General features: G+C 41.9%; 1 long non-coding RNA gene across 1 annotated transcript; it reads right to left on the reverse strand.

Annotated features, from left to right (window-relative positions):
- Positions 1–334: 334 nt before the first annotated feature.
- LOC141582307 (uncharacterized) lies at positions 335–26,226 on the reverse strand. Its single transcript, XR_012515161.1, has 4 exons — positions 25,219–26,226; positions 18,953–19,168; positions 16,980–17,081; positions 335–1,102 (listed from the first exon to the last, which is right to left on the reverse strand). It is a non-coding gene; the product is annotated as an uncharacterized LOC141582307 (long non-coding RNA).
- Positions 26,227–27,008: the final 782 nt, after the last annotated feature.

The following is a 27,008-nucleotide window of genomic DNA, read 5'->3' on the forward strand; positions in this document are numbered from 1 at the left end:
GTATACTGTCCCCCCTCCCCCATCCTTGCCATTCCCATTTTTCTTACTGCTATTGCCCAGGGTCAGATTTTTATTATCTCTCACCTGAAATACTGCAACGATGCCCTAACAGGTGACCTGCCACCAATTTTTCCCAAGCCCGAATCACCAGTAAAATGCTACGAGAAAGATGTTTTTTAAAAAGCAAACCTAGGCCGGGCGCGGTGGCTCAAACCTGTAATCCCAGCACTTTGGGAGGCCGAGGCGGGTGGATCATGAGGTCGAGAGATCGAGACCATCCTGGTCAACAAGGTGAAACCCCGTCTCTACTAAAAATACAAAAAATTAGCTGGGCATGGTGGCACGTGCCTGTAATCCCAGCTACTCAGGAGGCTGAGGCAGGAGAATTGCCTGAACCCAGGAGGCGGAGGTTGCGGTGAGCCGAGATAGCGCCATTGCACTCCAGCCTGGGTAACAAGAGCGAAACTCCGTCTCAAAAAAAAAAAAACAAAAAAACAAAAAACGCAAACCTAATGATCTTACTTCCCTGCCTTGCGTTGAAAGGTTTGATTCCAGGTAGCATTACCCACGGCTCTTTAGCATCAGCTCCCACCGCCTCCTTGCCAGGCACTCCTGCTCACATCCCACTCGCCACTCTTAGTGCAACGGATCAGACTAGCAAGACTGTGCACGAGTTAACGAGCTTTTGAACTCACCTGTGCCTTTATTTATCATTATGAACTAAGTTTAAACTTCATTATAATCAGAAACTGTAATTTTAAGAATTCTACCATACATACAACAACAACAACAAAAACTATTTGAAAATCCCAAAATAACTGTAACAAAAATTGTTCAGAACCATGCTTTTTAAATTATAAAAATTCTACTGAAAATGCCAAAGATTCAAATAAGTGGGAAAATTCACCATATCCTGGATGGAGAGGATAGGCAGGTGGTGCTGCAGGATGGTTGGAGGTGGGTGGTTCTGGAGTTGTTAAACTATGTGGCGTCCAATCCCAGCTCTTCTGCTCATTAGCTGTGTGCACTGGACAAGTCACTTTCCCTCCTCAGTGCCACAGTTTTCTCATCTATATGCCTCCAGGCATAGAGAGAATCCGAACTGAAATAGAGTCAAAGAGAGCATTTTAAACACTTGTATTGATCTTTGGTAATAACACCAATCACAGGTTAGCAAAATCATGGAAAAATAAAACACCCATAGGTACAATAACAGGGACCCATTACGTTTTGGGATACTTCCCAAACCTTACTAAGAAGAAGAAATAATTGTTACAGGTAGATCTTAGTTCTGTGAATGCTAAAGAAAATAATATTTGCCTTTGAGAGATGAACTTAATAAACAAATAAAAGGCTGGTGGCTCCCACAGGCTGGGAATTTAAACTGAAGAGCTTTGCTCAGTCTTGCTCTACTCTCTCCAATTGTACCTGCAGAATCTTTAATTCTGGAACCAGAGGTTCCTTGGAGGATAGACAGAGAACAAATATTCAGAGCCGACAATCTCTTTTAGGAGGAGGGAGAGGCTTACCAGCCATAGAGATTCAAAAGGACCTGGGTGACACTTGGGAGCAAATTTACTTGGAGGACCAAATGAGAGAAACCATTGTATATAAGTTTTTAAAGATATCTTCTCATTAGATGAATATTCAAGTTACCTTTAATTGTGGTCCCTCCAGCTTTGTAATTTTGTTCAGAATTGTCTTAACCATCTAGAAAAAGGATTTAACTATGCTACTACACTAGTCACATGGAGGTTGAAAGGACAAGGTCATAAAGAGAACAAAGTTCCTATTTCTTTCTTCCATGCAGTATTGTAGCAGGGAAGTGGACTCAGTGGACTGTGACTCGGAGCTCCAGAGGTGACTTGGCAGTCACAGAGAGTGATGCATGAGGAAAGCAGCCACTATGAACCTTCACAAACTTAGAGGAGAATTCCAAGAGTATCTGCCAAGTGACTAAGAAAACCAAATCTTCTGATTTTCCCCAGAGGTGAGCAAAGACCCCAGTACATTCACAGACATGCACCTACATATTTAATTTCACTAAGTGATTTATCGACACTCATCTTAGTGGCTGAATGCCTTAACACCACCACCAATTATTTAAGAACTATTTTATCCCATGTCCTCAGCTCTACTTGATATTATCCACCTTTTAATTTTTGCCAAGCATCATGACTATAAAGTTATAAATCATTGTCTATATCTTCCTCTTTCTGATCTCTTGTGAGGTTGAACATCTGATCATATGCTTGTTGGCATTCAAGTTTTCCTTTCCGTATATATTTCCTGTTCACATGCCACGCCCATTTTTAAACTGGATTTCTCCTTGTACTTTATATTCTAGTTATTAATCCACAGCTGCACAGGTGTTGTATTTAGACTTTAATCCATCTGGAGTCCACCTTTGTGAGATGAGACAGGAGTCTATTTTTCCCCATGTATGAAACTAATTTTCCCACACAACCCATCTTTTCCCCCACTAAATTGGCATATTTATCACATGTCAAGTTTCTGCATATAGTTGAGTCTTTTTCTGAACTCTTATTTCTGTTTCATTGATCTGTTTATCTGTTCTAATACCAGGATCACATTGTTTCTGTAATTGTAGCTTGTGGAATGTCTTGAGAGATGGTGTGGCAAAATCCCCCACTTTTTTTCTATTTTTAAAATCTACTTATTGGGCATATTTAATTTCATATTTTTTATATCTCTGTGAAAAAAACTGCCATGTTCCTAAAAACGTCCTACTGAACTATTAACTGTAATTGCAATTATTTGGAGGAACTGTTATTTTTACCCTATCTGCAGCAATTTTTCATATTTGTATGACCTTTCAAATTTTTCTCCAGAGTAGTCTCATACACCCTTTCTCAGATGAATTGCTTCTTACTTTGTAGTTTTGGTGTGATTACAAATGGAGTCTTATTTTCTGTGGTCTTTTCAGATGCTGTGGTAGGTAGTGTCTAAGATGATGCCGGTCACCTGCCACTTCCTGTTCCGTATGCACTTCCATTATACCCTCTCCTTGAGTGTGAGCTAGACTTACTCATTTCCACCTAATAGAATACAGCAGAAATGATGGGATTTCACCTCTCTGAGATTAAACTACAGAGAGAACTATAGCTTCTATCTCTACCTCCCCTCCCCCATTCTAGGGGAAGCAAGCTTCCATATTGTGAGCAGACGAATGGGAAAGGCCCATGTGGCAAAGAAGTAATTTTTCTGGCCAACATCCAGCAAGAACCTAAAGCCTCCAATAGCAACGTGAGTGGGTCACTGAGAGGATTCTGCTCCAGTTCCGCCTTGAGATGATTGCAGACCAACCTAGCTCATGGGTTAGCCCAAGTCACCCAGCCAAACCAAGCTTGAATTCCTGACCCACAGAAACCGTGAGATAATAAATATTTGTTATTTTAAACAATTACACTTTGGGGTAATTTTTATGCAGCAATAGATAATTAATAACATATGGCTATTGCTGCTTTAGATGAATGCTCGTTATTTTATAATAATGTTGATTCTTGCGAACTTGTGGATCTTGCTTTTTACTTTTGATAGTGTGTCTGTTGATTCTGTTTTTTATAGAGATATACATTTTCAGTGGAAAAGGTGATCGATTTTTATCTTTTTTTCAATCCTTATACCTCATTCTTTTTCTTTTCATATTGTCCCAGACCTCAAGAACTATTTAAAACAATACCTGTGATTTTGGACACGTTTGTCTTCATCCCAATCTTGAAGAGTCTACATCTAAAGTTTCTCATAATAAGTATAAGCATATTTTCCAAAGGTCTTTGGTTTTTTGTATTTTGCCTCTGGCACTAAGAGAATTTCCCTATTGTATTAATAGGATTTCATCTGCACACGGATGAAACACTCAAATTAGAATAACTTAAGAAGGACTTAATAAAAGGGATTGCTTACAAACACAAAGGTGGGAAACCAAAGGGGATCCTATGATGCTCTGGAGCTTGAAGGGCCAGTGTTGTGATGACCACTAGGTGAGGAGAGAAGGAAGTTACTAGAACCTCAGGATGAGAAAATTTCGTGGAGAAGGCTGCCTGAACAGAAGTTGTGACTTCTAGTCAAGAATTGCAGCCAGTCTAAGGTGACTACACAAGGAACAGCTGCAATCAGTGCCCTGTTCTACCACGTCCTTCCCTTCTGCTGGTGCTCCACATTGGGCAAACTCTAGTGAAGGTGAGAGAGCAAGGAAGCCCATTGACATGGTCCGTACAGGTTAACTTCTCAGGAGAGCGAGCAAAATGTAGTCTGTATAATGCTGACAATCTGAAATTTATTGAGACTTTCCTTGCAGCTAATACTCTATTTCTGTGAAAGTGCCTCTTGTTTGAAAAAAAATCTATTTTTGATTTGCTATAAATCCATGTATTTGTTACAATTTACATATATATATTAGTTGGGTTTTTTTTTTTAGTTGGGGTTTTTTAATGATATCATTCAAGTGTGCTGTATATTTGTTTGACATCTCAGTTTCTAAAATGAACATGTTAAATTTCCAAGTGCAATGAATAATATATCTATTTATTTCTACATTTGTCATTTGATCTTTTGTTTCGAGCTATATTGTTAGATACACATATGTCCATAATTATTTTACTTTCATTTCTATGAGTGTATTTTGTTCACTTTTTAGCTTTAGAATATTTCTTTACCTTGGATTCTGTTCTGTCTGATACTAAAATTGCTACTGTGGTTATACTTGGGCTCATATATTAACACCACCTTATTTTGTGGTATTTATAAGACTCCTGCCCCCTTCCTTTTTTTTTTTTTTTTCTTTTTGTCTCGCTTTGTCACCAGGCTGGAGTGCTGTGGCACAATCTACGCTCACTGCAACCTCCACAGGAGATTCTCCTGCCAAATAGCTGGGACTATAGGCACCTGCCACCACGCCCAGCTAATTTTTGTATTTTTTGTAGAGACGGGGTTTCACCATGTTGGCCAGGAAGGTCTCAATCTCCTGACCTTGTGATCCACCTGCCTCAGCCTCCCAAAGTGCTGGGATTACATGAGTGAGCCACCACACATGGCCCCTTCTTTCTACTAGATAGACCAAATTGTTTTTCTGCTGGTAGGAAATGTAAATATTCTTATTTTTATTCTTCTGGTGGTTACTTTTATCAAAATATGGGCTCTTATCTATTTTTCTACCAATCCCTTAAATGTATAAATATCTATGTAGGTCCCTGAACAACATCAGCACCTTAATACAACCACTCCATCCCCAGCCACTACCTCCGTATGTTGGTGGGATGCCATGTTGATAGCATCTAAAATTTAAATTCTGGATTATGTTGCGTTTTTATGTTTCCTTTGCCCTCATACTTAAATGATGATTTACTTGAATATACATTTCCAAATGTGACATACTTTTTCCCCCAAAATTGGCAAATATAACTTTTTGTCTTCTTGTATCCAAGGCTATTATTAAGAAGTCAGTGGTCAATCTAACTCTCCTTCCTTTTCAGGCGATTTGCCATTTCTCTCCAGAAGCTTTCAGAATGTTCACTTTCTGTAATTAATTACACTAATGAAATTATTGGTGTAATTAATTATGGGAATGATCATGCAATTATGATTATGTAATTAATTATGGCAACGTGGGAAAGAGAAATGTGCAGAACCATAGCTTGGCACCAAACCTATCACTCTGTGGAATCTGACACTCTTCCACTCTGAGCTGTTGTATGCGTCTACTCACATGCACACCAAAACCCAAGCACCACCCTTCTCCCCTCAAGAGTTTCTCAGGTCTATGTCAGTTTCTCAGACCCAACAAGATACTTCTTGTTTCTGGGAATTGAGACTGAGTTCAGGGGTTGGAGTCAGAAACCCATGTTACTATGTCACCTTGTCAGCCCTGCTACATTCCTTATCTCTGTTACCTCTGACATTATTGTGGGGATTAATTAAATGACTTAATTCATGTGAGTCACTTAGTAGAGTGTCCAGGGTATAGTAAATGCTCTACAACTGTTAGCTGTAATTATTATTTATCACCATCATTAGTAATATGCACCATGGTCCCACAAAAATTAGTATGTATATTACCTTCATAGATGAAGAATTGAACTCAGAGAAGAAAAGTAACACTGGTGACAAGTGTAACCAGGATTCGCTCACACCCTGGCCTGTCATCTCCAAAAGGTGCCTACTCTTTCTGCAGTTAAGTATCCCTTGTCTAAAATGCTTGGGGCCAGAAGTGTTTTGGATTTTGAACTTTTTTTAAGATTTTGGAATATTTGCACACACATAATGAGGTATCTTGGAGCTGGGACCCAATTCTTAACACAAAATGCATCTATGTTTTGCATGCACCTTGTATACATAGTCTGGAGATAATATTATATGATATTTTCAATTATTCTATGCATGAAACAAAATTTTGTTTGTGTTTTTACCGTGATCCAAGTGCGGTCATGTGTGGAATTTTCCATCTGTGGTATCAGGTTGGATCTCAAAACTTTTGGATTTGGGAGCATTTTGGATTTGAGACTTTGGGATTAGGAATGCTCAACCTGTATTACCCTTTTTGTATATGGCCTTTTCTACTCCCACCTCACAAGATCTGATTGGTTCAGGAAATTTTGCAAGATATTAAAGATGGCTTCTTGTACTTTAATAGGTAGATGGCCAAAACTTGCTTTATGCTTCAATTTCATAAGATTAGTTTCTAAGAGAAAAAGAACTTTGCTGTCCTTTTTTACAGTGAAAGAATGAGTTGAGGGATAAGCTATCACACATAACTCTGTTTTCTCCAAGTTGCAGGAGGTTGAAGGGGAGAATCCAGAGGCTGTGGATAACAGTTGCAACACAGTCAAAGGTGATCATTCAACTCTGACACCATACAAAACTAACACTGTGATCTCAGGAGTATGCCCTTTCTTTCCTTGTCCCATTTATATCAGTCAGGGTCTGGTCAGTAAAACAGAAGCCACTCTAAGTACATAGAGTAAGAAGTGGTTTAATGTAGGAATTAAAGGCTGGGCAAGTAAAGCTCAGGAAGGCCACTTTTAGGAAACTTTAAAATGCAGTTCTTGTTCTATAACCAATCATTTCAGTTGCTGGGAGCACTGACTTGGTGATTCTTAGGAGTATACCCAAAAGCGGTAAGAAAATTCCACACTGCTTCTACTCTCCCAGTAGCTGCTATGCAGAACAATGGCTTCCCCTTCTCTTCTACCTTCTAAATCTCATGCAACTTCTTCTTATTGAAGGAATATATTTGGGATCCTGTTTGCAATGGAGGATAGAAATTGTAATTGTAATTTCTAGACTTTATGCTCCTGAGGACAGGGAAAAGTATAGAATAACAGACATGATAACGAGTACTAACAAATTATATGTGGTACACTGTGTCTATTTGTTCACCACTATTGGTAAAAACTTACAAATACATGCTCATTAAATTAATGGATGCAGAAGGGTCCCAGTTCTGGAACAGGATTTCTTGCTGGGAATCAAGATTCCTCTGCACTGTCATTCAGTGATGCCATGTGCTCCAGGCCCTGATGGTACTCTGAAGCCCTTAATGGCCTGCTGCTGACTTGTCTGCAGAAGAAGCAGAGGTGTGTTTCCCACCTCTCACTGACGTGGGCCATGTCACTGCCTCAGGTGCTACTGATGTACATGTAAACCCAACCACATCACTCTGCTGTTTCAAATAACACTTCGGTCGCTTTCTATTGACTTTAGAATAAAATCTGAACTTTTTTCCATGACTTCCAAGAATGTGCATTTTCTGGACTCTTTCTAATTCTCCAACTTACCTCGTTTTATTCCCCTCTCACCACATTATGTCTGCACAACCTTTCAGTTCATCAAACATGGCAAGTGATTTCCACCTCAGGGCCTTGGCTTGAGAAGCTCCCACTGCCTGGAATCCTCTTTGCCACACTTCTGCCCCATTCTTTTATGACCAGCTCCTAGAATCCTTCCATCCTAAACATCACATCCTCAAGGAGGCCTTCGGCGGTCACTCCATCTAGGTGAGATAATCCCTGATAGTATTCTCTTTCATAATATTCTGTGTTTTTTTTTCTCTTGTAGTACTTATCACAATTACCCATTAGACACACACACACACACACACACACATATACACACACAGATTTACACATATTTTTTATAATGTCTGTCTTCCTCACTGTATTCTAACACCATGAATACAGGGAGTGTTAGACCCAGCCTAGCAGAGTGCCTGACACCTAATACACACTCAATTAATAATTGTTGAAACAACTCTAACAGACTCCTCAAGTAGTAGTTTTACAGCACCGTCAAGTTACAATTCATTCACTTTTTCAATTTCTTACCAATTTTTGACCCTTAAATACTGCAAAAAAAGAGAGAGAGAGAGTATTTAAGAGAAATTACACAGGCTTACACCCAACAGTATCTGTTCCTGTTAATAATCCAATTGGATCCCATTCATGGAAACTTTTGTTCTTTCTTGCCTCCAGATAACCTTCTTGCCACCCAAAACACATCCCCAGAAGCCAGGAAGCGTTACTGTCCTCCTCCCTGGTGCAAAGGTTTAAATACCATTCAGTGCATTCACTATTTCTCTCAGGAGGCTCTTCAGGCTCTCTTGCAGTTAGAACCCTCATGGAGAACCCTGATATAGTAAAATTCAGGTAGTGACTCTGCAGATTGATCTTGTATTCTCAGTCTGCATGTGCAAGCATGATACATTGTGCATGACTGAGAACAGTGTTAGAGGTTGCACAGGGGTTACTAAATCATGTCACGACTAATAGTCTGAATTTCTCAAAAAGAAATGGCTAATGATGAATTCCAAACTTAGATTAATGCCTGATATTAGAGGTACTCAATAAATATCTTTTTGAAAACAGATGAGTAAACTGACAAATAAGTTAAATGACTGGCATGAGATTATGCTGCCTATTGGTGTTTGAGGCAAAATTCTAACTCAGAGGGCCCATTGTGGGAGTGCTTATAAAAAACAGTTCTCCAGGTTGGGCACGGTGGCTCACACTTGTAATCCCAGCACTTTGGGAGGCCGAAGTGGGCGGATCACTTGAGGTAAGGAGATCAGCCTGGCCAACATGGTAAAACCTGTATGTACTAAAAATACAAAAAATTAGCCAGGCATGGTGGCAGGTGCCTGTAATCCCAGCTACTTGGGAGGCTGAGTCAGGAGAATCGCTTGAACCTGGGAGGCAGAGGTTGCAGTGAGCTGAGATTGCACCACTGCACTCCAGCCTGGGTGACAGAGCGAGACTCTGTCTCAAAACAGAAACAAAAAAGCAGTGCTCCAGGTGATGCCATGAGTAGCGCCCCCAAGTGTACAAAACTGAGGAGGAGGGATAAGGTGGGAGGCGCACCTCAAACAACATCTATTAAGACTGGAAACACCTGGGTCTTGTGGGCTCTTTTATGCGGCCTTTTTTTGCACTTGAAATGCTTTATTGCAAAAACATGTGTCACGGTGGGTTTGTGGGAAAGCAGATGCACCAAAGGCTGACTTAAATGTCAAAGTCGTTGCTTTTGTCACCCACTGTTTCCTTTGAGCGCCTAGCAGATATTGGTTAGGGGTGTACAGCTGGATACCTTGGGAGCCTTCCATGCTGGAGGATTCATGAGAAGCAAGTTATAAGCATATGGGCTCTGTGTCTGAGGTGTGGCTTGCTGTCTGTCACAGACCCAGGGACAATAGGAAAAGTATGGCCACAGCCAGTAGTGAAAAGATCCCTAGCTCTTGTAGCAGTTTGCTGTTTTACAAATGAGGTCTCTCTCCTGAGCCTTATTTGCCAGCCAGCTGCAGTACTGTTATCTTAGTCTACTCACAGTGCTGTAATAAAATACCATAGACTGGGTGGCCTAAAGAACAGAAAGTTATTTTCTCAGTTCTGTAAGCTGGAAGTTCAAGATCAGGGTGCCAGCATGGTCAGGTTCTGGCGTGGGGTCTCTTCCTGGCTTGCAGATTGCCTCCCCGCTGTGAGTTCACATGGCAGCAAGTGATCTCATTCTTGCTCTTCTGATAAGGCCACCAATCCTAGCACATTCAGACCCCACCCTTTTGGCCTCACTTAACCTTAAGTATCTCATATAAGTCGTTTCTCCAAATATAGTCACATTAGGGGTTAGGGTTTCAATGCATGAGTTTGGGAGAGTACAATATTCAGTTTGTAACAACCATCTTACCCACCTAAATCCTTAGATGACTCTAGAACAGGCATCCCCAAACTTTTTACACAGGGGACCAGTTCACTGTCCCTCAGACCATTGGAGGGCCGCCACATACTGTGCTCCTCTCACTGACCACCAATGAAAGAGGTGCCCCTTCCTGAAGTGCAGCAGGGGGCTGGATAAATGGCTCAGGGGGCCGCATGCGGCCCATGGGCCATAGTTTGGGGATGCCTGCTCTAGAATCTCAGCACTAGACTAACATGGAGATCATCCTGTGCTGTCTCTTGTTTCAAAGACGGGGACATTAGGAGGGGAGAGGAGGTCCTTAAGACCACACAGCCAGCATGTGGAAGAGTTCGAATCTGCCCTGTCTCCTAGTGCTTCCCCACCATATCTTAGACGTCCGGAAATAAAACAACAAGCAAGCATTTGTTTCTGTTCATTTCCACCCACATTTGTCCTGAGCACCTAATACATACACAGTGCCCACAGAGGGTGCGAGGGCATGGTGGTCCTGGCACAATTCCTTAGAGGACTCACAGTTTGGAGGCCATGTTCCTCATTGTTCGGTGGAAAATCTGAGATAGAATGACCTTCTCAAACTGTGCCAGGCATCGTGAATGGCAGCCTGCCATTTCCAATAATGAAATGCCTCAGAGCAAACAGGAAAAGATTGAATATTAAATGTGTTCAGTTTAGAGATTTCCTGTGCACAGAAGTCACTCCTTCCTTGCTTCATGTTCTCTGTGCTTCGTGCATTCAGAGGACAATCAGATCATGCTTGGTGGGCAACTCACAGTATGAAGGATTTGACTGTCAGCTAAAAATCAAACTCTTTAGAAAAGAGATGACACTAGAGAGAGAGTATTCAGTCCAAACCGTAATACAAAAGATGAGAAAACTGAGGCCCAGGAAAACAGTGAATCACCCAGGCTCATCCCGTTGTGAGTGGCAGGGCCAGAGTCAAAAGCCCTGTTCCCCCAGCATCAGCCAGGGCCAGGCACTCAACACAGATGCACAAACCCTGAATGCCCTAGAGACAGGACTCAAACCATGTAAAAATTTACTTCTATCCAGATAAATCTATGATGTCATCTCGCCCCTACATAACTGATCCTAGAAACTATATATTTGTCCTCAGCTGAGAAGCAGAGACTATGCTTCTTGATTCTCTGAACTGAGAAAAGATAAAATGATATTTGCCCACCTCAAGAAAACATCCAGCTTTTTACAACCTGCTTTTCTAAGGTATGAGGAAGGTCCTGAGGAGGGGAAGAACCAATTTCAAGGGTCCAGCCTTAAAACATAGATGGAGAGAAATGAGTGTTTTTATGTCAACACTCTTAAAACTTCTTTTTTTTTTTTAGATGGACTCTTGCTCTGTTGCCCAGGCTGGAGTGCAGTGCACGATCTCAGCTCACTGCAACCTCTGCCTCCTGGGTTCAAGCAATTCTCCTGCCTCAATCTCCTGAGTAGCTGGAACTACAGGCATGTGCCACCATTTCCAGCTGATTTTTTTGTATTTTTAGTAGAGATAGGGCTTTACCATGCTAGTCAGGTTGGTCTCAAACTCCTGATCTCAAATGATCCTCCCTCCTCAGCCTCTCAAAGTGCTGGGATTACATGCGTGAGCCGTGGCACCCAGCAGAACACTTGTAAACTCTTACACAGCAGAATTCTTGTGAAGTGACTGCACTTGGCCATTGTAGTGTACATTTGCCCTGCAACCATCACCACATTTTTGCTGAGTCCAATTTTCTTTGAGTAACTACCTGTGCTTTCCCCCTACACCCCGGTTCAGGCGGTTCCGTTGCCGCTGGTCCCACTGCTCCAGGCATAAGCACAGAAACCAGCTTGCTTCATCAAACCCATGTCTCGTTAGCCCAGTGACTAGATTATGGATGGTCCAATGGTGCATCTGACTGTTTCTGAGCAGCAGCTCTGGGACCTTTGCTGAAGCTACTGGTAAAGAAGTGCTTTTGTTCTGCTGGGCTTGGCTGGTCATCTACATGAGAATGTCTAAAGATGGTAGAGCTGAGAGATGGATTTGTGGATATCACCTCAGTATAGGATTCCAACTGGACCTTAATCTGGGAAATAATTACTACATTTTATAAGTTGTAGACACCAGAATTTTCTTTTTTTTTTTTTTTTTGAGTTGGGTTTCTATCATTTGCAACCAAAAGAGACCTAATATACCTCCAACAAGGACACTGAGTAGATGCTTAAAGAGATTAAGAGTTTCAGTTAAGGGCAATGAAAACTGCCTGAGTCCTCCCAGCCCCTGAGAAGAGGAAAGGTTAACTTCACCCAAATGGGGGTTCTGGCCCTAAGAAGGGTGCTTCAGTGGCAGAGCAGAGCTTACCAGGAGATAAGAGCTCATCCCGGGCTGACCTCTAGTTGCCCACCCACCTAACATTCCACTGAGTTTCAGTGTGACAATATGAAACTATTTTTGTTGAAGTTTCACCTCCTCTGACTCCCACAATGCTTTCCAGGTCCCCAGAATACAATTTTTCAATTAGAGGTACCCCTAAATGCCTGAAATTAGAGTTCATCACCACTACATTTTCTCTCTTGCTAAATCCCAAGCTTCCATCATTTATGATGAACATCTTGATCTCAAAGTCCTTCTTTCCCTGTGGTTGCCCTTCCTCTCTGCCTTCAACCAGCATAAACAGGGCGGACTTCAGTCCTTTCACAAAGACACAGCATTAAGCCTTCATGGCTTACTAGAGATCCTACTTTTTGAGCAGAAGCATTCATTTCTTGTCTCTCCTGGGTAATTTTCTGCTAACCCTCAGTCCCTCCTCCCTCCCTGGAGTTTGAGGGAAGGTCAGCGGTGCAAATTATAAACTGATAAGCCCCTGCAAAGCCAGGCAACCTAATCAATCATTCCGCCAACACTTCCTGAGCACCAGGCACCAGGTACCACTGTGGGTATATAATGAAATGGAAAATATTTCTTGTCCTCAAGGACGTGACACAGCTATCATTGGTGGAAAGATTGTCTGTAGTTCTCAGACTGTAAAATAGCTATAAAGATCATGGGCGATCTAAGCATATCACATTTCCCAAGCTCCTGCCATGCTGTGTGTTCTCCCAACGTGACCCAATTTGTTTGAAATGTTTAGGCAATCTGCCTGGAAATCCTCCTAGCATGTGACCAGTGCAGGTCATCAAGTCACCAGGAGTGGGCAGGGGAATGGTGCAAAGCTAAGAGCTCTTTGGTTCTACTATTGATCATTGAGTTCTTGTGACATAAAGCTCTACACTAATTGCTTCAGGGAGGCAAAGAGGAATGAGCCAGTCTAGGAACCCTGATGGTCCATAGTCAGGAAAACAGCATTGAAGCTGAGAAGTTCTCATGTAACAGTAACAACATGACAAGAGAAAGTGTGAGAAACACGTTAAGACTCCAAATCAGTATTGTGTTAAAGAAGAGATGGCATATTTAGACTGGAGGAGGAGGAAAGAACAGAGTTGGAAGCTGAGGAAATATTTCATGGAGAAAGCTAAATTTGACACAGGGCTTAAAGAATTATCTCCATTTATTTTAGCTTTACATTTAAACAAGTAACAACAACAAAACCTTTGGGCCCATTTTACTGAAAGCATCATATGAAGCAAATGACCAGTTGAAGAGAAACGGCCAATCTGGTAAGTGACCTGAATTCTCATTACTAAGTTTGCTCAGACCCCTCTGGGCATTCCTGCCAGTCTGGCTCAGTCTGCTCCTGCAGCTGCAACCAAAACAGACCATCCTGTTCCACAAGCGGCCCTCCCTTAAAAGGCAAGGCACACACATCCTATGCCCTTGGGTGGGCGTTTCTCCACAGCCAACTTCCAGGGCACAAGCTTCCCAGGCAGTCACCTGCTACCCAAGGCTGCTCCTCTCCTCAAACAGGCTTCTAATCCAGTTACTTTCCTTTGGAGAGGGTCTGACATAACTTGAAAGTCAGGGTTTCCAGAGGTGAGACAGATCAGAGGCTGATCTGCCCACAGCACTCTGCGGTCTGGGCCCAAGACCTCAAGCGTTCCAGAGCGCAGTGGAACATGTGTGTACTCCACCAAGCAACAGAAATTCAGCCGTCATCTTGTTCCATAGGGCAGCAACATGCAGGGCAGAGGGAGAATCACTTTTGGGTCTTCTAGAAAACCAGGCTGGCCTCCAAGCATACCCACAAGGGATCTCAGAATGTTAGACAAAGGAGGCTTTACACATTGGAAAGCCAGGCAGCAGAAGCCAGACAGAACTACAGCACACAGAAAGTCAAAGATACCAGGCAGATACAGAGCAGTGCCAGAAGCAGATTTTAGTGTTTGACTTTTGTGGATTATAAGTGTGCATCCTGTTTATCTGCCTAGTGAAATGCATAGAGTTAAGTCCCAGGACTACAGATATAAAGGACGTGTTTCATCTTTTTTCATGCCTAAGTGTGTGTATGAATATGCAAACAGAATGAGTGTATTGATGTCTCACAACCAGGTAAAGTTAGTCTGGGTTCCTGTGACTCACTGAAAACATAAGACATTTCACACCCATGAATATCCAGCCCCCAAACCAAAGGACATAAACCATGTCCTTTTACTTGATTTTCAAATAACCTCATGCATAGTTTTGTGCTTTGTGAGAAGGGGAAAGAACCTTTCTTACTGGAAAAGGGAAAGAAAAAAACAGAGGGCAGGAGAATTCTTCTCCCACCAAGCAGCTCCTTCCTTGAAGATCTTTCCATAGAGACTGTTTCTTTAATACTCACTACCTAGTGGAGGATACTGAAAAGTAACTATAAACTTAAAAAAAAACAGTTATAACTATATAGTAAGAGTAGACACAAGTACCTTAGAAGCAAGGAGGGATGTCAGCAATTTCACACTTGCAGGATGAGAGGGGTCAGAGGTTTGACCCTCAAGCTAGACCCCCAAGTGATATGATAGGAAGAAGGCAGTTAAGGTGAAAGGAAAAAGAGCCATTCAAGGTAGACAGAAGAGCAGAACAAGAGAGCAGGGTATGTTGTGCAACCTGCCAGCTAGGATTCACCTGGCTTTACTTTTCCCTCTGGCACTTAGTGCCATCTGATATTTTACACAATTATTTGTTTATTGTCTGTCTCCAACTAGAATGTAAGCCCCTTGAAGGCAGGGACTTTGTTTTATTCTCTGCTACATCCCCAGAACATCAAACAGACTTGGTACATAGGAGGAATTAATAAATACTTGGTGAATGCAAAAATGTTAGAGAAAAATGAGAAATGCAGCCAGGTGCAGTGGTTCACGCCTGTAATCCCAGCAATTTGGGAGGTCAAGGCGGGCGGATCGCGAGGTCAGGAGTTCGAGACCAGCCTGGCCAACATGTCTCTACTAAAAATACAAAAATTAGCCAGGCATGAAGGCAGGCACCTATAATCCCAGCTACTTCGGAGGCTGAGGCAGGAGAAAGGCTTGAACCTGGGAGGCAGATGTTGCAATGAGCCAAGACTGTGCCATTGCACTCCAGCCTGGGTGACAGATAGACTTCATCTCAGAAAAGAAAAAAGTGAGAAATGAGGCTGGACTGCCAGGCAAGGTAACCCCCACAGGTCATGAAGGCCTTGTGTGCTGTGCTACTACTGTATGTGGATGTTGCCTTGGAGATCTAGAACAGTGGAGATCTAGCTAGCAGCCCACAAGCTAAACACAGAAGTGTTTTGCTTGACCAATATCATGTTTTTCATATTAAGATATTTTATATAAAAACCCAGGTTGCTGAATTTCCTTTAAAATTTCAGAGGATGCAGTAACAAGGGGCCTGTAGTCCTGCACGGCAAAGTCAGCTGGTGCTGAGCAGTAAGGCCCCCGCCCCCATTTTTTTTTTTTTTTTTAAGACAGAGTTTCGCTCTTGTTACCCAGGCTGGAGTGCAATGGTGCAATCTCGGCTCACTGCAACCTCCACCTCCTGGGTTCAGGCAATTCTCCTGCCTCAGCCTCCTGAGTAGCTGGGATTACAGGCACGCGCCACCATGCCCAGCTAATTGTTTGTATTTTTAGTAGAGACGGGGTTTCACCATGTTGACCAGGATGGTCTCGATCTCTTGACCTCGTGATCCACCCGCCTCGGCCTCCCAAAGTGCTGGGATTACAGGCGTGAGCCAAAGGGCCCCTTAATAACACCTGTGTTCTTCAGTCCAGCACAGTCTGTCCCAGGCCCAGTTGTCTTACACCAGGCTTCCTTGCTTATAAAGATCTGCCAGTTCCATGCAGACAATGAGTTTACAACCTCTAGCCTAGGTTCAGAATGGCTGGTTTGAAAATTCCACCATGATAATAAGTCTCCAAAAAACCCCCCGACAATGAGTCATTCCTTCCAGGGTATTTATGCCCTCTCACAGTGAATCTGAGCTGCTCTTTGTAACTAACACAATGCAAGGGAAGTGACATTGTGGGACTTCCAAGGATAGCTCATGAGAAGGGAGATATCACATAAGAAGTCTGACTATCCAGAGGCCTCCATGCTGTGAGGAAGTCCAAGCTAACAATCTGGACAGACTACACAGAGAAAGAGAGTGAGATGCCCTGCCAGTCCTCAAGGGTTTGAGCCATCCCATCTGAGATGCCAGAGATGGGAAGCTTACCTTGGACATCCAGGCCAGAAGCCATCTACCTGCAACCATTCGAAATCATATGGGAGATCCCAAGAGAGAATTACTCAACTGAGCCCATTCAATCCACAGAGCCATGATAAATAATAGTAAATTGATTTAAACCACTTCCTTTTCAGTGAATCATTACATAGCAATAGATAACAAAAATAAATACATTACCATTTATGAATTGTGTGGTCCTCTGCAAATTACTTAGCATTTTAAGCTTAAATTTCCTCATCTTTCAAGTCAGGATCGTAATTTCATTGCCCACAGAGTTTTCTGAAATTAATGAATGAGATCATGAATAGAATGCACTTAGCTGTGAAACTAGAACAAGTACTATCGATAAATTATAAGTGCTCAATAGTGGTTAATCATCATTTTAGTTTAAGTCTCAATATTACTGTTATTGAAGTTTGCCTAGTGACCACCTCTCAAAACCAGCATGCAGAAAAGGAATAAGAGGGGAAAAGAGGCTGGGAAGGTGGTGATGGGCACAGCAACCTCAAGGAGGGTTTCCAGAAGGCAGTTCTCAGTGAGGTGGATATGACTTGATATCCCTGACCCCAGGGAGCCAGGCAATTGACTACTTCACCCCTTTTGTTGTTTTGTAGTAAGCATTCTGGAAGCTCCTATAAGGTCACAATTCATTAATTTGTAACTCACTAAAAATATTTATATGGCACTGATTATATATGTCAAGCATCATACTAGGTGCTGGGGATAGCAGTGAACAAAGATCCCTGCTTTCATACAACTTCCATGCTAATGTTTATCAAACAAATAAATAAGTAAAATAGAAAGTATGGCAGATGGTGATAAGTGATAGATGCAGGAGGAAGATAAGGAGGAGGATCCCTGAAGAGTCTCTGACTGGCCTATGCACTGGGAGAACAGGGTGGGGCCTCAGGAAGTTCATGTCATCTGCAGTGGGGAGGAGCCTGGTCTCTTCAGCTCCTGTGTGTGGCCTAGAATCAGTCTGTGAAATGGGGGCCTGTTAGCAAGAACCCTTCTTGCTTTGCTAAGAGTCTTTCATTTTTATTTTTATTTTTTTTCTTTTTGCCCAATAAATTCCGTTCTCCTCTCCCTTCAGTGTGTCTGCATGGCTAACTTTTCCTGGTTGTGTGACAAGAACCCGGTTTAAGCTGAACTAGTAGCAAAGTTCTGCAACATAAGTACAATTAAAAAATAAATAAATAAGGGTGATAATGAGTGTCAGGTGAAGGAGACTGACTTGTAATTGTAAGTCAAGGAAGTCCTCTTTGCTCATGGTGGAAAATGAAACCGGTATCTGGGTAGGGAGGGACCATCACTTAGGCATATAGAAGGATCCAGACATAAAAAGGAGCTGGCACCTCATAGTGTTATACCTACTGATTATCAGCGATGTTAATAGATATGTATGTTTTCTCCCAATGATTCTATAAGGCAAATGTTACATGTTATTCTTAATTTACTCAGTCACTTTTTAATTTTATTATGCTGTATTTCTCTTTAAGCAACTTTAAATTCTCTCTGGAAGAGGAAAAACAATGTATTAATCAAGTTAAACTGAATTAAGTAATAATGTCATAATCTCATTGGTTTAACATAACAATAACATATGCCTGACATATATAATCTGTGCTGTATGATTTTTTTTTTTTTTTTTGAGACAGAGTCTTACTCTGTCACCCAGGCTGGAGTGCAATGGCACAATCTCGGCTGACTGCAACCTCCGCCTCCTGGGTTCAAGCCATTCTCCTGCCTCAGCCTCCTGAGAAACTAGGATTACAGACACTCACCACTGCACCTGGCCAATGTTTGTATTTTTAGTAGAGATGGGGTTTTGCCATGTTGGCCAGGCTGGTTTCGAACTCCTGACCTCAGGTGATCCACCCACCTTGGCCTCCCAAAGTGCTGGGATTACAGGTGTGAGCCACCGTGCCCAGCCAAATATTTTTTGTTATAAATTAATAAATTGTGGTTTGATAGGAGCTTTGAGAATCTTTAGTATAAAACACCAAAATGAAGTAAATAGCCAATTCTCTGCCTTCCTGAAGTTTGGTATATCAAGTCATACCCACCAGAGAAGTGTCTTCTCCTGCAAACTCTATTTGCGGTTGATCTGTCCATCACAAACATAACAATAGTATATTTTTTGTACATACCAAGTTCATATAGCATGGGCTCAACAGTGCCTTCATTTACAGACCCTGACCAGCTGAGGCTCCACCATCTACATGCCAATCACTGCAGCAGAGAGAAGGAAAGATGGAAAACTGGCATCAGCTCTTAAATGCTTTTCCTGGAAGGGACATAAATCTTGACCTCTGCTCATATTTTATTGGCTAGAGCAGGATGGGGGTGTGATCATTCCTCAATGCCTAAATGTGAAAAAAAAAATAGATATTAATGAATAGCTTAATGTCTATCTTTTTAATTTTATTATTATTATTATTATTATTATTGAGACGGAGTTTCGCTCTTGTTACCCAGGCTGGAGTGCAATGGCGTGATCTTGGCTCACCGCAACCTCCGCCTCCTGGGTTCAGGCAATTCTCCTGCCTCAGCCTCCTGGGTAGCTGGGATTACAGGCATGCGCCACCATGCCCAGCTAATTTTTTGTATTTTTAGTTGAGACGGGGTTTCACCGTGTTGACCAGGATGGTCTCGATCTCTTGACCTCGTGATCCACCCACCTCGGCCTCCCAAAGTGCTGGGATTACAGGCTTGAGCCACCACGCCCGGCCCTCATTTTATTATTATTATTATTTGAGATAGAGTCTCACTCTGTTGCCCAGGCTGGAGTGCAATGGCGTGATCTCAGCTCACTAAAACCTCCACCTCCTGGGTTCAAGCAGTTCTCCTGCCTCAGCCTCCTAAGTAGCTAGGATTACTAGTGCCTGCCACCATGCCCAGATAATTTTTTTTTAGTAGAGATGGGGTTTCACCGTGTTGGTCAGGCTGGTCTAGAACTCCTGACCTCAGGTGATCCACCCTCCTCAGCCTCCCAAATTGCTGATATTACAGGTAAGAGCCACTGTGCCCGGCCTAGTTTAACATCTATCTTAGGTGGATAGGTGAATAAACAGAGATGATAGATAATTATAAATGATAGATAATTGAAGAAAGAAAAGAAAGAAAGAAAGAAGAAAGAAAGAAAAAGAAAAAAAGGAAAGAAAGAAAACTGAGTCTTAGAAATGATAGATATTTGTCTACAATCACACAGTTTGTAAGTAGCTGAGTCAAGATCAGGTCACAGATCTGTTCGGATTTCAAACCGGTCTTAGCGATCAGTTTGTGGACTCCATAATGCTGAACAGAGTTCCTTGATACTAGATTAGATGTTAGAAAATAAACGTGCATTTCTGACTGTGTTAGGTTTATCTCTGAATTTTGTTTTCATGAAGCACAGTTTGAAGAACTCTTGCACTTGCTTTTTCGTTAAATTAAAACCCTATAATCATTCAACTACACCAGAGAGTACCTCAGTCAGCTCAGAAAACATGACTGTTCCGTGAGAACATAGTTTGAGAAATGCCATAATTAAAGCCTCACTCTGAAGCATTTTCCAACACCAATAGCTGGATTCTCCACACACCAACTGGGTGTCCAACAATTCAACTCCGTTCTGACACTACTGCCCAGAGTTAGTGCAGACTCCACAGCTTAAGGGCCCAGTGCCACAAGACTATCCCTATTTCAGATGTCAGTCACAAATCCTAGACCTCTTGTACTTCTGGCCAACTGGTTGTTAACTGGGGGCTCCTATGATCCCCTCTTCACATTCCATAATTTGCTCAAACAGCTTATAAAACTCAGGGAAACACTTTTCTTATGTTTGCCAGTTTATTATCATATTACAAAGGATTCTAATGAATAGTCAGATAAAGAGGTTCATAGAGAGAGGTTCAGAAGGGCCCTCAGTGCAGGAGTTTCTGTCTCCATAGAGTTGGGGTGCACCACCATCCTGGCACGTGGATGCTTTTACCAGCCCAAAAGCTCTACAAACTCTGTCATTTAGTGGTTTTTCAGTACTTGGGCATAATTGATTAAATCATAGGCTACTGGTGTTTAGCTCAGTCTGTTGTCCCTTTCCCCAACTCAGAGGTCTGGGGGTGGGGCTAGAATTTCAAGCCTTCTATGCATTGGTCTTTCCCATGACCAGCCTCCATCCTGAAACTACCTTAGTGTCCCGGAGCCACCAGTCATCATTAGCATACAAAAGATATTCTTATCACTCTGGATATTCCAAGAGTTATAGGAGCTGGTGCCAGGAAGTAGGAAAGGACCAAAATTTATTTTTAATTATATCACATTCACCTTGCTCAGACTAATTTCATTCCAGAATACTTAAAACTTGCAGCTCTGAATGTAGAGACAATAAGCAGCTTTCAAAAAATGTATACTAGAAAGTGTGAGTCATCAGAAATAACCAATCATCCTTAGAATTTTACTTTATTTATTATTATAGCGACTGCAGCACTGTACTCCAGCCTGGTAACAGAGTGAGACTGTCTCAAAAAGAAGGAAAGAAGGAAGGAAAGGAGAGGAGAGGGGAGGGGAGGGGAGGGGAGAGGAAAAAAAAAAAAAGAAAAGAAAAGAAAAGAAAAGAAAGAGATGGCTAATCACAAACAACCCAAGGGCACAACGACCTCACTCTGTTCCACAAGTAGCCCCCTCCAGTATATCCCTATAAAACTACCCTCCAGCCCCTGCCTCTTTGCAAACAGCCCCTTTCTGCTGTGTGCCCATTGCATTCTAGCAATATATTTTCACACCTTCTCTAATAAATCTGCCGTTCTTTACCTATGACTCATGGAAATACCTTTACTGCCTGCAACACGTGTTCTAGCTAGTAGCTACCTGTGACATTCAATAAAATGTTTTAATATTTGTTGAGCTGTAGAGATCTGTATGTATATTTATAATATAGATAGATCATCAATCCTTCTTCCAATTCTTTTAGACCAAAATATCTGAAAATGAAGTTTTTCATAAGTCATTTGGCAGCAAGACCTAAATTGAATCCATTTGGTGACAATATTTAACCCGATCTGCCACAAAGGTATGTTGGGTATGTTTTCCCACTAGTGAAAATATTTATGTAACTCAAAATGTGAATTTTGATCAAATGTTAGTTTGATCACGGAGAGCTGTTCCAGACTGGGGTGTTACATCCAAGGTATATCTATGCTATTTGCAATGGACCAAATGTTTTTGTCTCCCCTAAATTCGTGTATTGAAACCCTAAATCCAGTATGATTGTATTTGAGCTGGAGCCTTTAGGAGGTAATTAGATTACAAGGTTGGAGCCCTCATGAATGGGATTAGTGTCCTTGAAAGAAGAGGCCAGCTAGCTAGCTCTCTTTCTGTCATGTGAGGTCATCGAAAGAAACCAGCCATCTATAGACCAGAAATTGACCCTGCTGGCACCCTGGTCTCAGACTTCCAACCTCCAGAATTGTGAGAAGCAAATGTATGTTGTTTAAGCACCCAGTTTATGTTACTTTCTTATAGCAGCCTGAGCTAGACATTACCTTTCTAAAATGAAAACATTTTAAAACTCTGAAACACATTTGTTCCCACAGGTTTGAATTAGAAATAGTGACCTAGTTTATTCTCATCTTTTCTGTTGGTGAAATTCTCCAAGTATTTTGTCCACTGAACCAGCTTGAAAGCTGTTATTCTGTTCCTTACAGTGATGTCTTTCTTACCTTCCCAGGCTGATATGGAACATCATTATTTTTCCTGCTGTCTATTATCAGTGAATTATGTCACTTTTCCCATGTCCTTCTATCTTAGTTATCTTCCTCTATTAAAAAAAGAAGCCCTTATACTTAGATATGACATTTTTGTAAGCCTTGCCTCATGTTTTTCTCTTTCTTTCAGCTTTTCTTATCATAGTCACACTTGGTTATACTGAAACGGGATAGTTCCCTTGACCTCTTTATAGGACTCGTGAAGGGGTTGGCTCATTTACTTAGCCCACAGCTCTCAACTCTTCACTGGAAGGGGTGCACACAGGTGAGCAGGTGGAGAGGCCAGGATGAGCACTTATGGACAACTAGTAGGAGCAGAACTCCATGCAGACCCACAGCAACATCTAGGGTTGCCCAACACCCCTGGAGCCCCAGAGGGTGTGTATTACAGTGTACTCTTTTCGTTTTGCCATCTGTGGATAGCTTAAGTGTTAGATAGCTTGGTGGAGGGTCAGTGTGACAGCCTCTTATACCTGCACCCAGGTTCTGGTCCGGCATCCAGGAGGAATCAGGTCACACGAACTAATTGAAGATGGTTAATGTGGAGGAATTTATCGCCAGTGAAAGTGGCTCTCAATGGGATGGCAAGGGGATGGAATGGGAAGGTAGTCTTCCCCTGGAGTTTGGCCATCCCCAGCCAAACTCTTCTCCAAGGTCCCACTGCCAAGCCGTCCCTCTGAAGTCAAACTGCTTCTCTCCAACGTCTGACTGCTTCTTCTCTTCTCTCCCTGCCACTCCACCATTCTGCCAATGGAACCTGGGGTTTTTATGAGTATAGGGTGGGGGTGGGGTGGGACAGAGTGGTTTTAGAAAAGGCAATGTTCAGGCAGGAAACCGGGAATGCATGTTCTCAGATTGAGTAGCAGGTCCAGGATGGAGGCTGGGGCTCCACCAGGGATCTTACCCTTTTCTTCCTAGTATTTCCCTAGTACGGCCTCCTGTCCATATCAATGCCACTCTTCTGTGTTCCTGCATAAAACCTCCCACTCCTGGACAAGTTCTGTTTGTATCTAAGCTAGTATAGAAATGTGGGCCTCTGAGGAGGATATTGGCTTCCCATTTCTTTCTCATTGGATACTTTGTGATTTATTGCCAGAATTGTTAAAAACAGCCAGATTAAAAAAAAAATGCTCTGGTGTGATTTTTGCTGTGTCTTGTAGGTCTCTCTTTAGGGATATGTGATACAACATCAAAGGGAGACTTCAGTTTTTTTCTCCCACCCTCCATCTGCCCACCAAAAAAAGAAGCAAGATCTTGAAACACATTGTATTAAACTAGGTTTTAAGCCTGTTTGGGAGTGACAGATCCTTTCATTAAATTGATGAAAGACTCCAAAAAAGATAAAACTTTTGGAAAAATCTTCTACAAAAATAAGAGGAAATTGAAATTTCTGCAAATAATTTCAGGTTTCTCAGATACTCTCTGCTAAGCCCAGATTAAGAACTTCCATTCTAGACCAGTGGTTCTCAAAGAGGCCCTTGTAACAGTGAGAGAAATCTAATGTAACTGACTCCATCTTGCTTCTAACCTCACAAGCTGACTACCTTTGCTCATCCCTGTATGTCGGCCAAGCTAACTATGGCAGGAATTTAGTTTATAGTTCAAAGCAAGGATGATAATAGTCCCTTTCCAACACTAAGCTCCTGAGGAGATAAGGAGGGTGCATGCACAAGTAACAATGCTATGCCAAGATTTATAGGAACACTGTCACCTGACCAAAGATAAATAACTTTTGCAACCTCCTTGAACTCCTGCTGATGCTCGGTGTCTGTGGTCATCGGTCACCTCCTGACTTTAATATCCCCTCATTCCCTCTTCCCCAGCATAAAAAGAAGCTCGAGATGTGTGCCTTTAAGATGGCTCTTTAAGACATTAGTCTTATCTTCTTGGCTTGCTGGCTCTCCAAACTAATAAGTAAATTAAGTCTCCTAAAAAAGTCTCTTTCCTTGCTCCAACACCTTGTCTCTTGACCAACTGGCTTTTGTGCACTGAGCAATACCAGCTTTGGACAGGACTAGGTCCTGAGAGGCACATCAGATCCTTGGGCAGTAATGTTCAAATCCTACACTATACTCCCCTCCCACGCTGAAACACAGGTCTTGCACCATCATCTGAGAAACCTTTTGAATAATGAGAAATAGATTCAACATGTGTTCTCAGTCTCATGTTACTCAAGGAAAATAATTCCCCTGGGTGGGCTACCCCTTTCATCTGAAATCTTTTTTCTGTAAGAGAGTTACCATGGAAGAGGGAAATTGTCTGAGATAAATACCTATCAGGATTAATCTTGTCCTTGATTCAGACCTTTGAACTTAAGCTTCCTGGTCACTTGTGTCTTTAATTTCCTCCCTGTCAATTATTAAATACTATTTAAAATTAAGATCTTCTCATATTTACTTTGGAGTTTTTTCTATGTGCTCTACAGAGAAAAGCAATGAAGCAAGAGAGGAAGTGACTCACTTCTGTCCACTTCTTACCTGAAAGAAATTTAAAATTCCTAGGATACCCACGGATTTTAGGTTAATTCAGTTGACTAGCCCAGAATACAACCAATAAGGATCCCATAAGGATCCACGACTACAGCCCAAGACTGCTCCCCTCGCGCCAGCGAGCCATCATCTCAAACATGAAGACAGGGAAGCTTAGAGAGTAACCAGAAGCCTCATACCTACCAAACCCCATGAGCAGAAAAACTCAAGATGGTGGCTCAGGAATTACATCTTCATATGCCAAGGGAAAGCCAACAGGAGATATAAAAATCTGATGACGTCTACCCTAGAAAAGAAATTGAAATTTGGTCAATGACCAGTTGTCGCTATGAAGCTCACTGCCCTTGATCCCTCTGAGTCCTACAGACTCTTTCTGGACAAAATGTCCTCCTGTTGCCCCCTCCTAACTCCTACCCTTCCCTGACGTTTCTCACCACTGCTTCCGTGGCCAGGTAAATTTCTGCTTGTTTTTCAAGACATACCTCAAGAGGCAGTTTCTCTGTGAAACCTGCCCTCCCCTGGCAGAATTATACTTGTTCCTATTGTCACATCACTGCTAGAGCATTTAAACCATTTAAACATGATATTATATTAGCGGCTATTTGTTTGCATTTCTTGGTCCACCCTCCTCACTAGATTATGAAGTTCTTGAGATTAGGGACTGTGTTTTATCCATGTCACATAACACCTAAAACAGTTCTGCCTGTAGTGCTAGCATTTGGTCATGGTGAAGCTTTATAACTACAAATGCAGATATTAGGCTGGTGTAAAAGTAACTGTGGCTTTTCTATTGAAAGTAATGGCAAAAACTGCAATTACTTTTTCGTCAAGCTAACATTAATATTTCAGACAGAGATCTCCAAGAATTCATGGATTATGACTTTTAGCTGAATTATGCATATCTTTTAGCATTAGTCAAGGGCTATATTTTTCAGGGACCTCTCAGTTCTAATCAGGAGGAGAGACAGATAAGCAAATTGTGATCATTATGATAGCACAATTAAATGTTAGAATGGAGGCATTTTGGGGGTGATGAAGATGGCTAGAACACGTTTTTCTAAATGTGTATTTAGACAGTCTTTGTCTGAAAAGTTATGAGATTTTTTTTTCCTGAAAGGCATGTGTGTGTGTGCACAAATGTGTGTGTCCATGTGGACTTGTCCAAGCAGCACTCACAAGGAATGGAAGCAGGCCCAGATAAAGCAGGAGAGCAGGTAGGCCTGACCTTCTCCCTTTTCAGGCCACCATGAAGGAAAATGGAGAAGGCTTGACACAACCCAGCATGACCTAAACTGGGCCTCCTGCTTCCCTACCCCCAACTCAGGGTGGGTGGTATGTATTGGGAGAATGTATTATTGGACTATGAGGATTTTAAAGGACTGAGTTGAGCTGCTGAGGAAAAGTTTTGAAATGGGTCAAACAATAAAAGATTTTTTCAGACCTTTTTTTGAACTCGGGGCACTAAATCAATTGCAAATAATTGGCAGTTACTAGGCCCCACAGACAGTCCAAGACCTATAAAACACACAGTGAAAGCCACCAGATTACAAACGTGGGGAGAAATTAGCTCGCCTAAATACCAGCGGAAGTTTGTACATCTGTAACGTTCTTCAGTGGAAATTCTGGGGACAATAAATCATTTTCTTACATTTTAGTTAAAGAATTATCTTTACTTGTGTTACTCCTCTTCCATTCCATAAATATTACAGAATGGAATTCATGACCATTTGCATACAAATTCATGACCACTTTTCAAAAATGAATTAACTGATAATCTCTGTCAGAACTGACAGTCCATGAATCAGTTTACAGAGTCTCCATACGACTGACTACATCTAGTAAGTACCAAACTCAAAGAGGTTTACTAAATGTTCACAAATAGTCAGCAGAGATGGCTCTAAACTGATCTAGACCATAGAAAAGAAAATCAGCACCCTAAATTGCCCAGTTCTATTCATTTGATATAATTATAA

Source organism: Saimiri boliviensis, chromosome 19 (assembly GCF_048565385.1).
Source record: "Saimiri boliviensis isolate mSaiBol1 chromosome 19, mSaiBol1.pri, whole genome shotgun sequence".
Taxonomy (NCBI): domain Eukaryota; kingdom Metazoa; phylum Chordata; class Mammalia; order Primates; family Cebidae; genus Saimiri; species Saimiri boliviensis.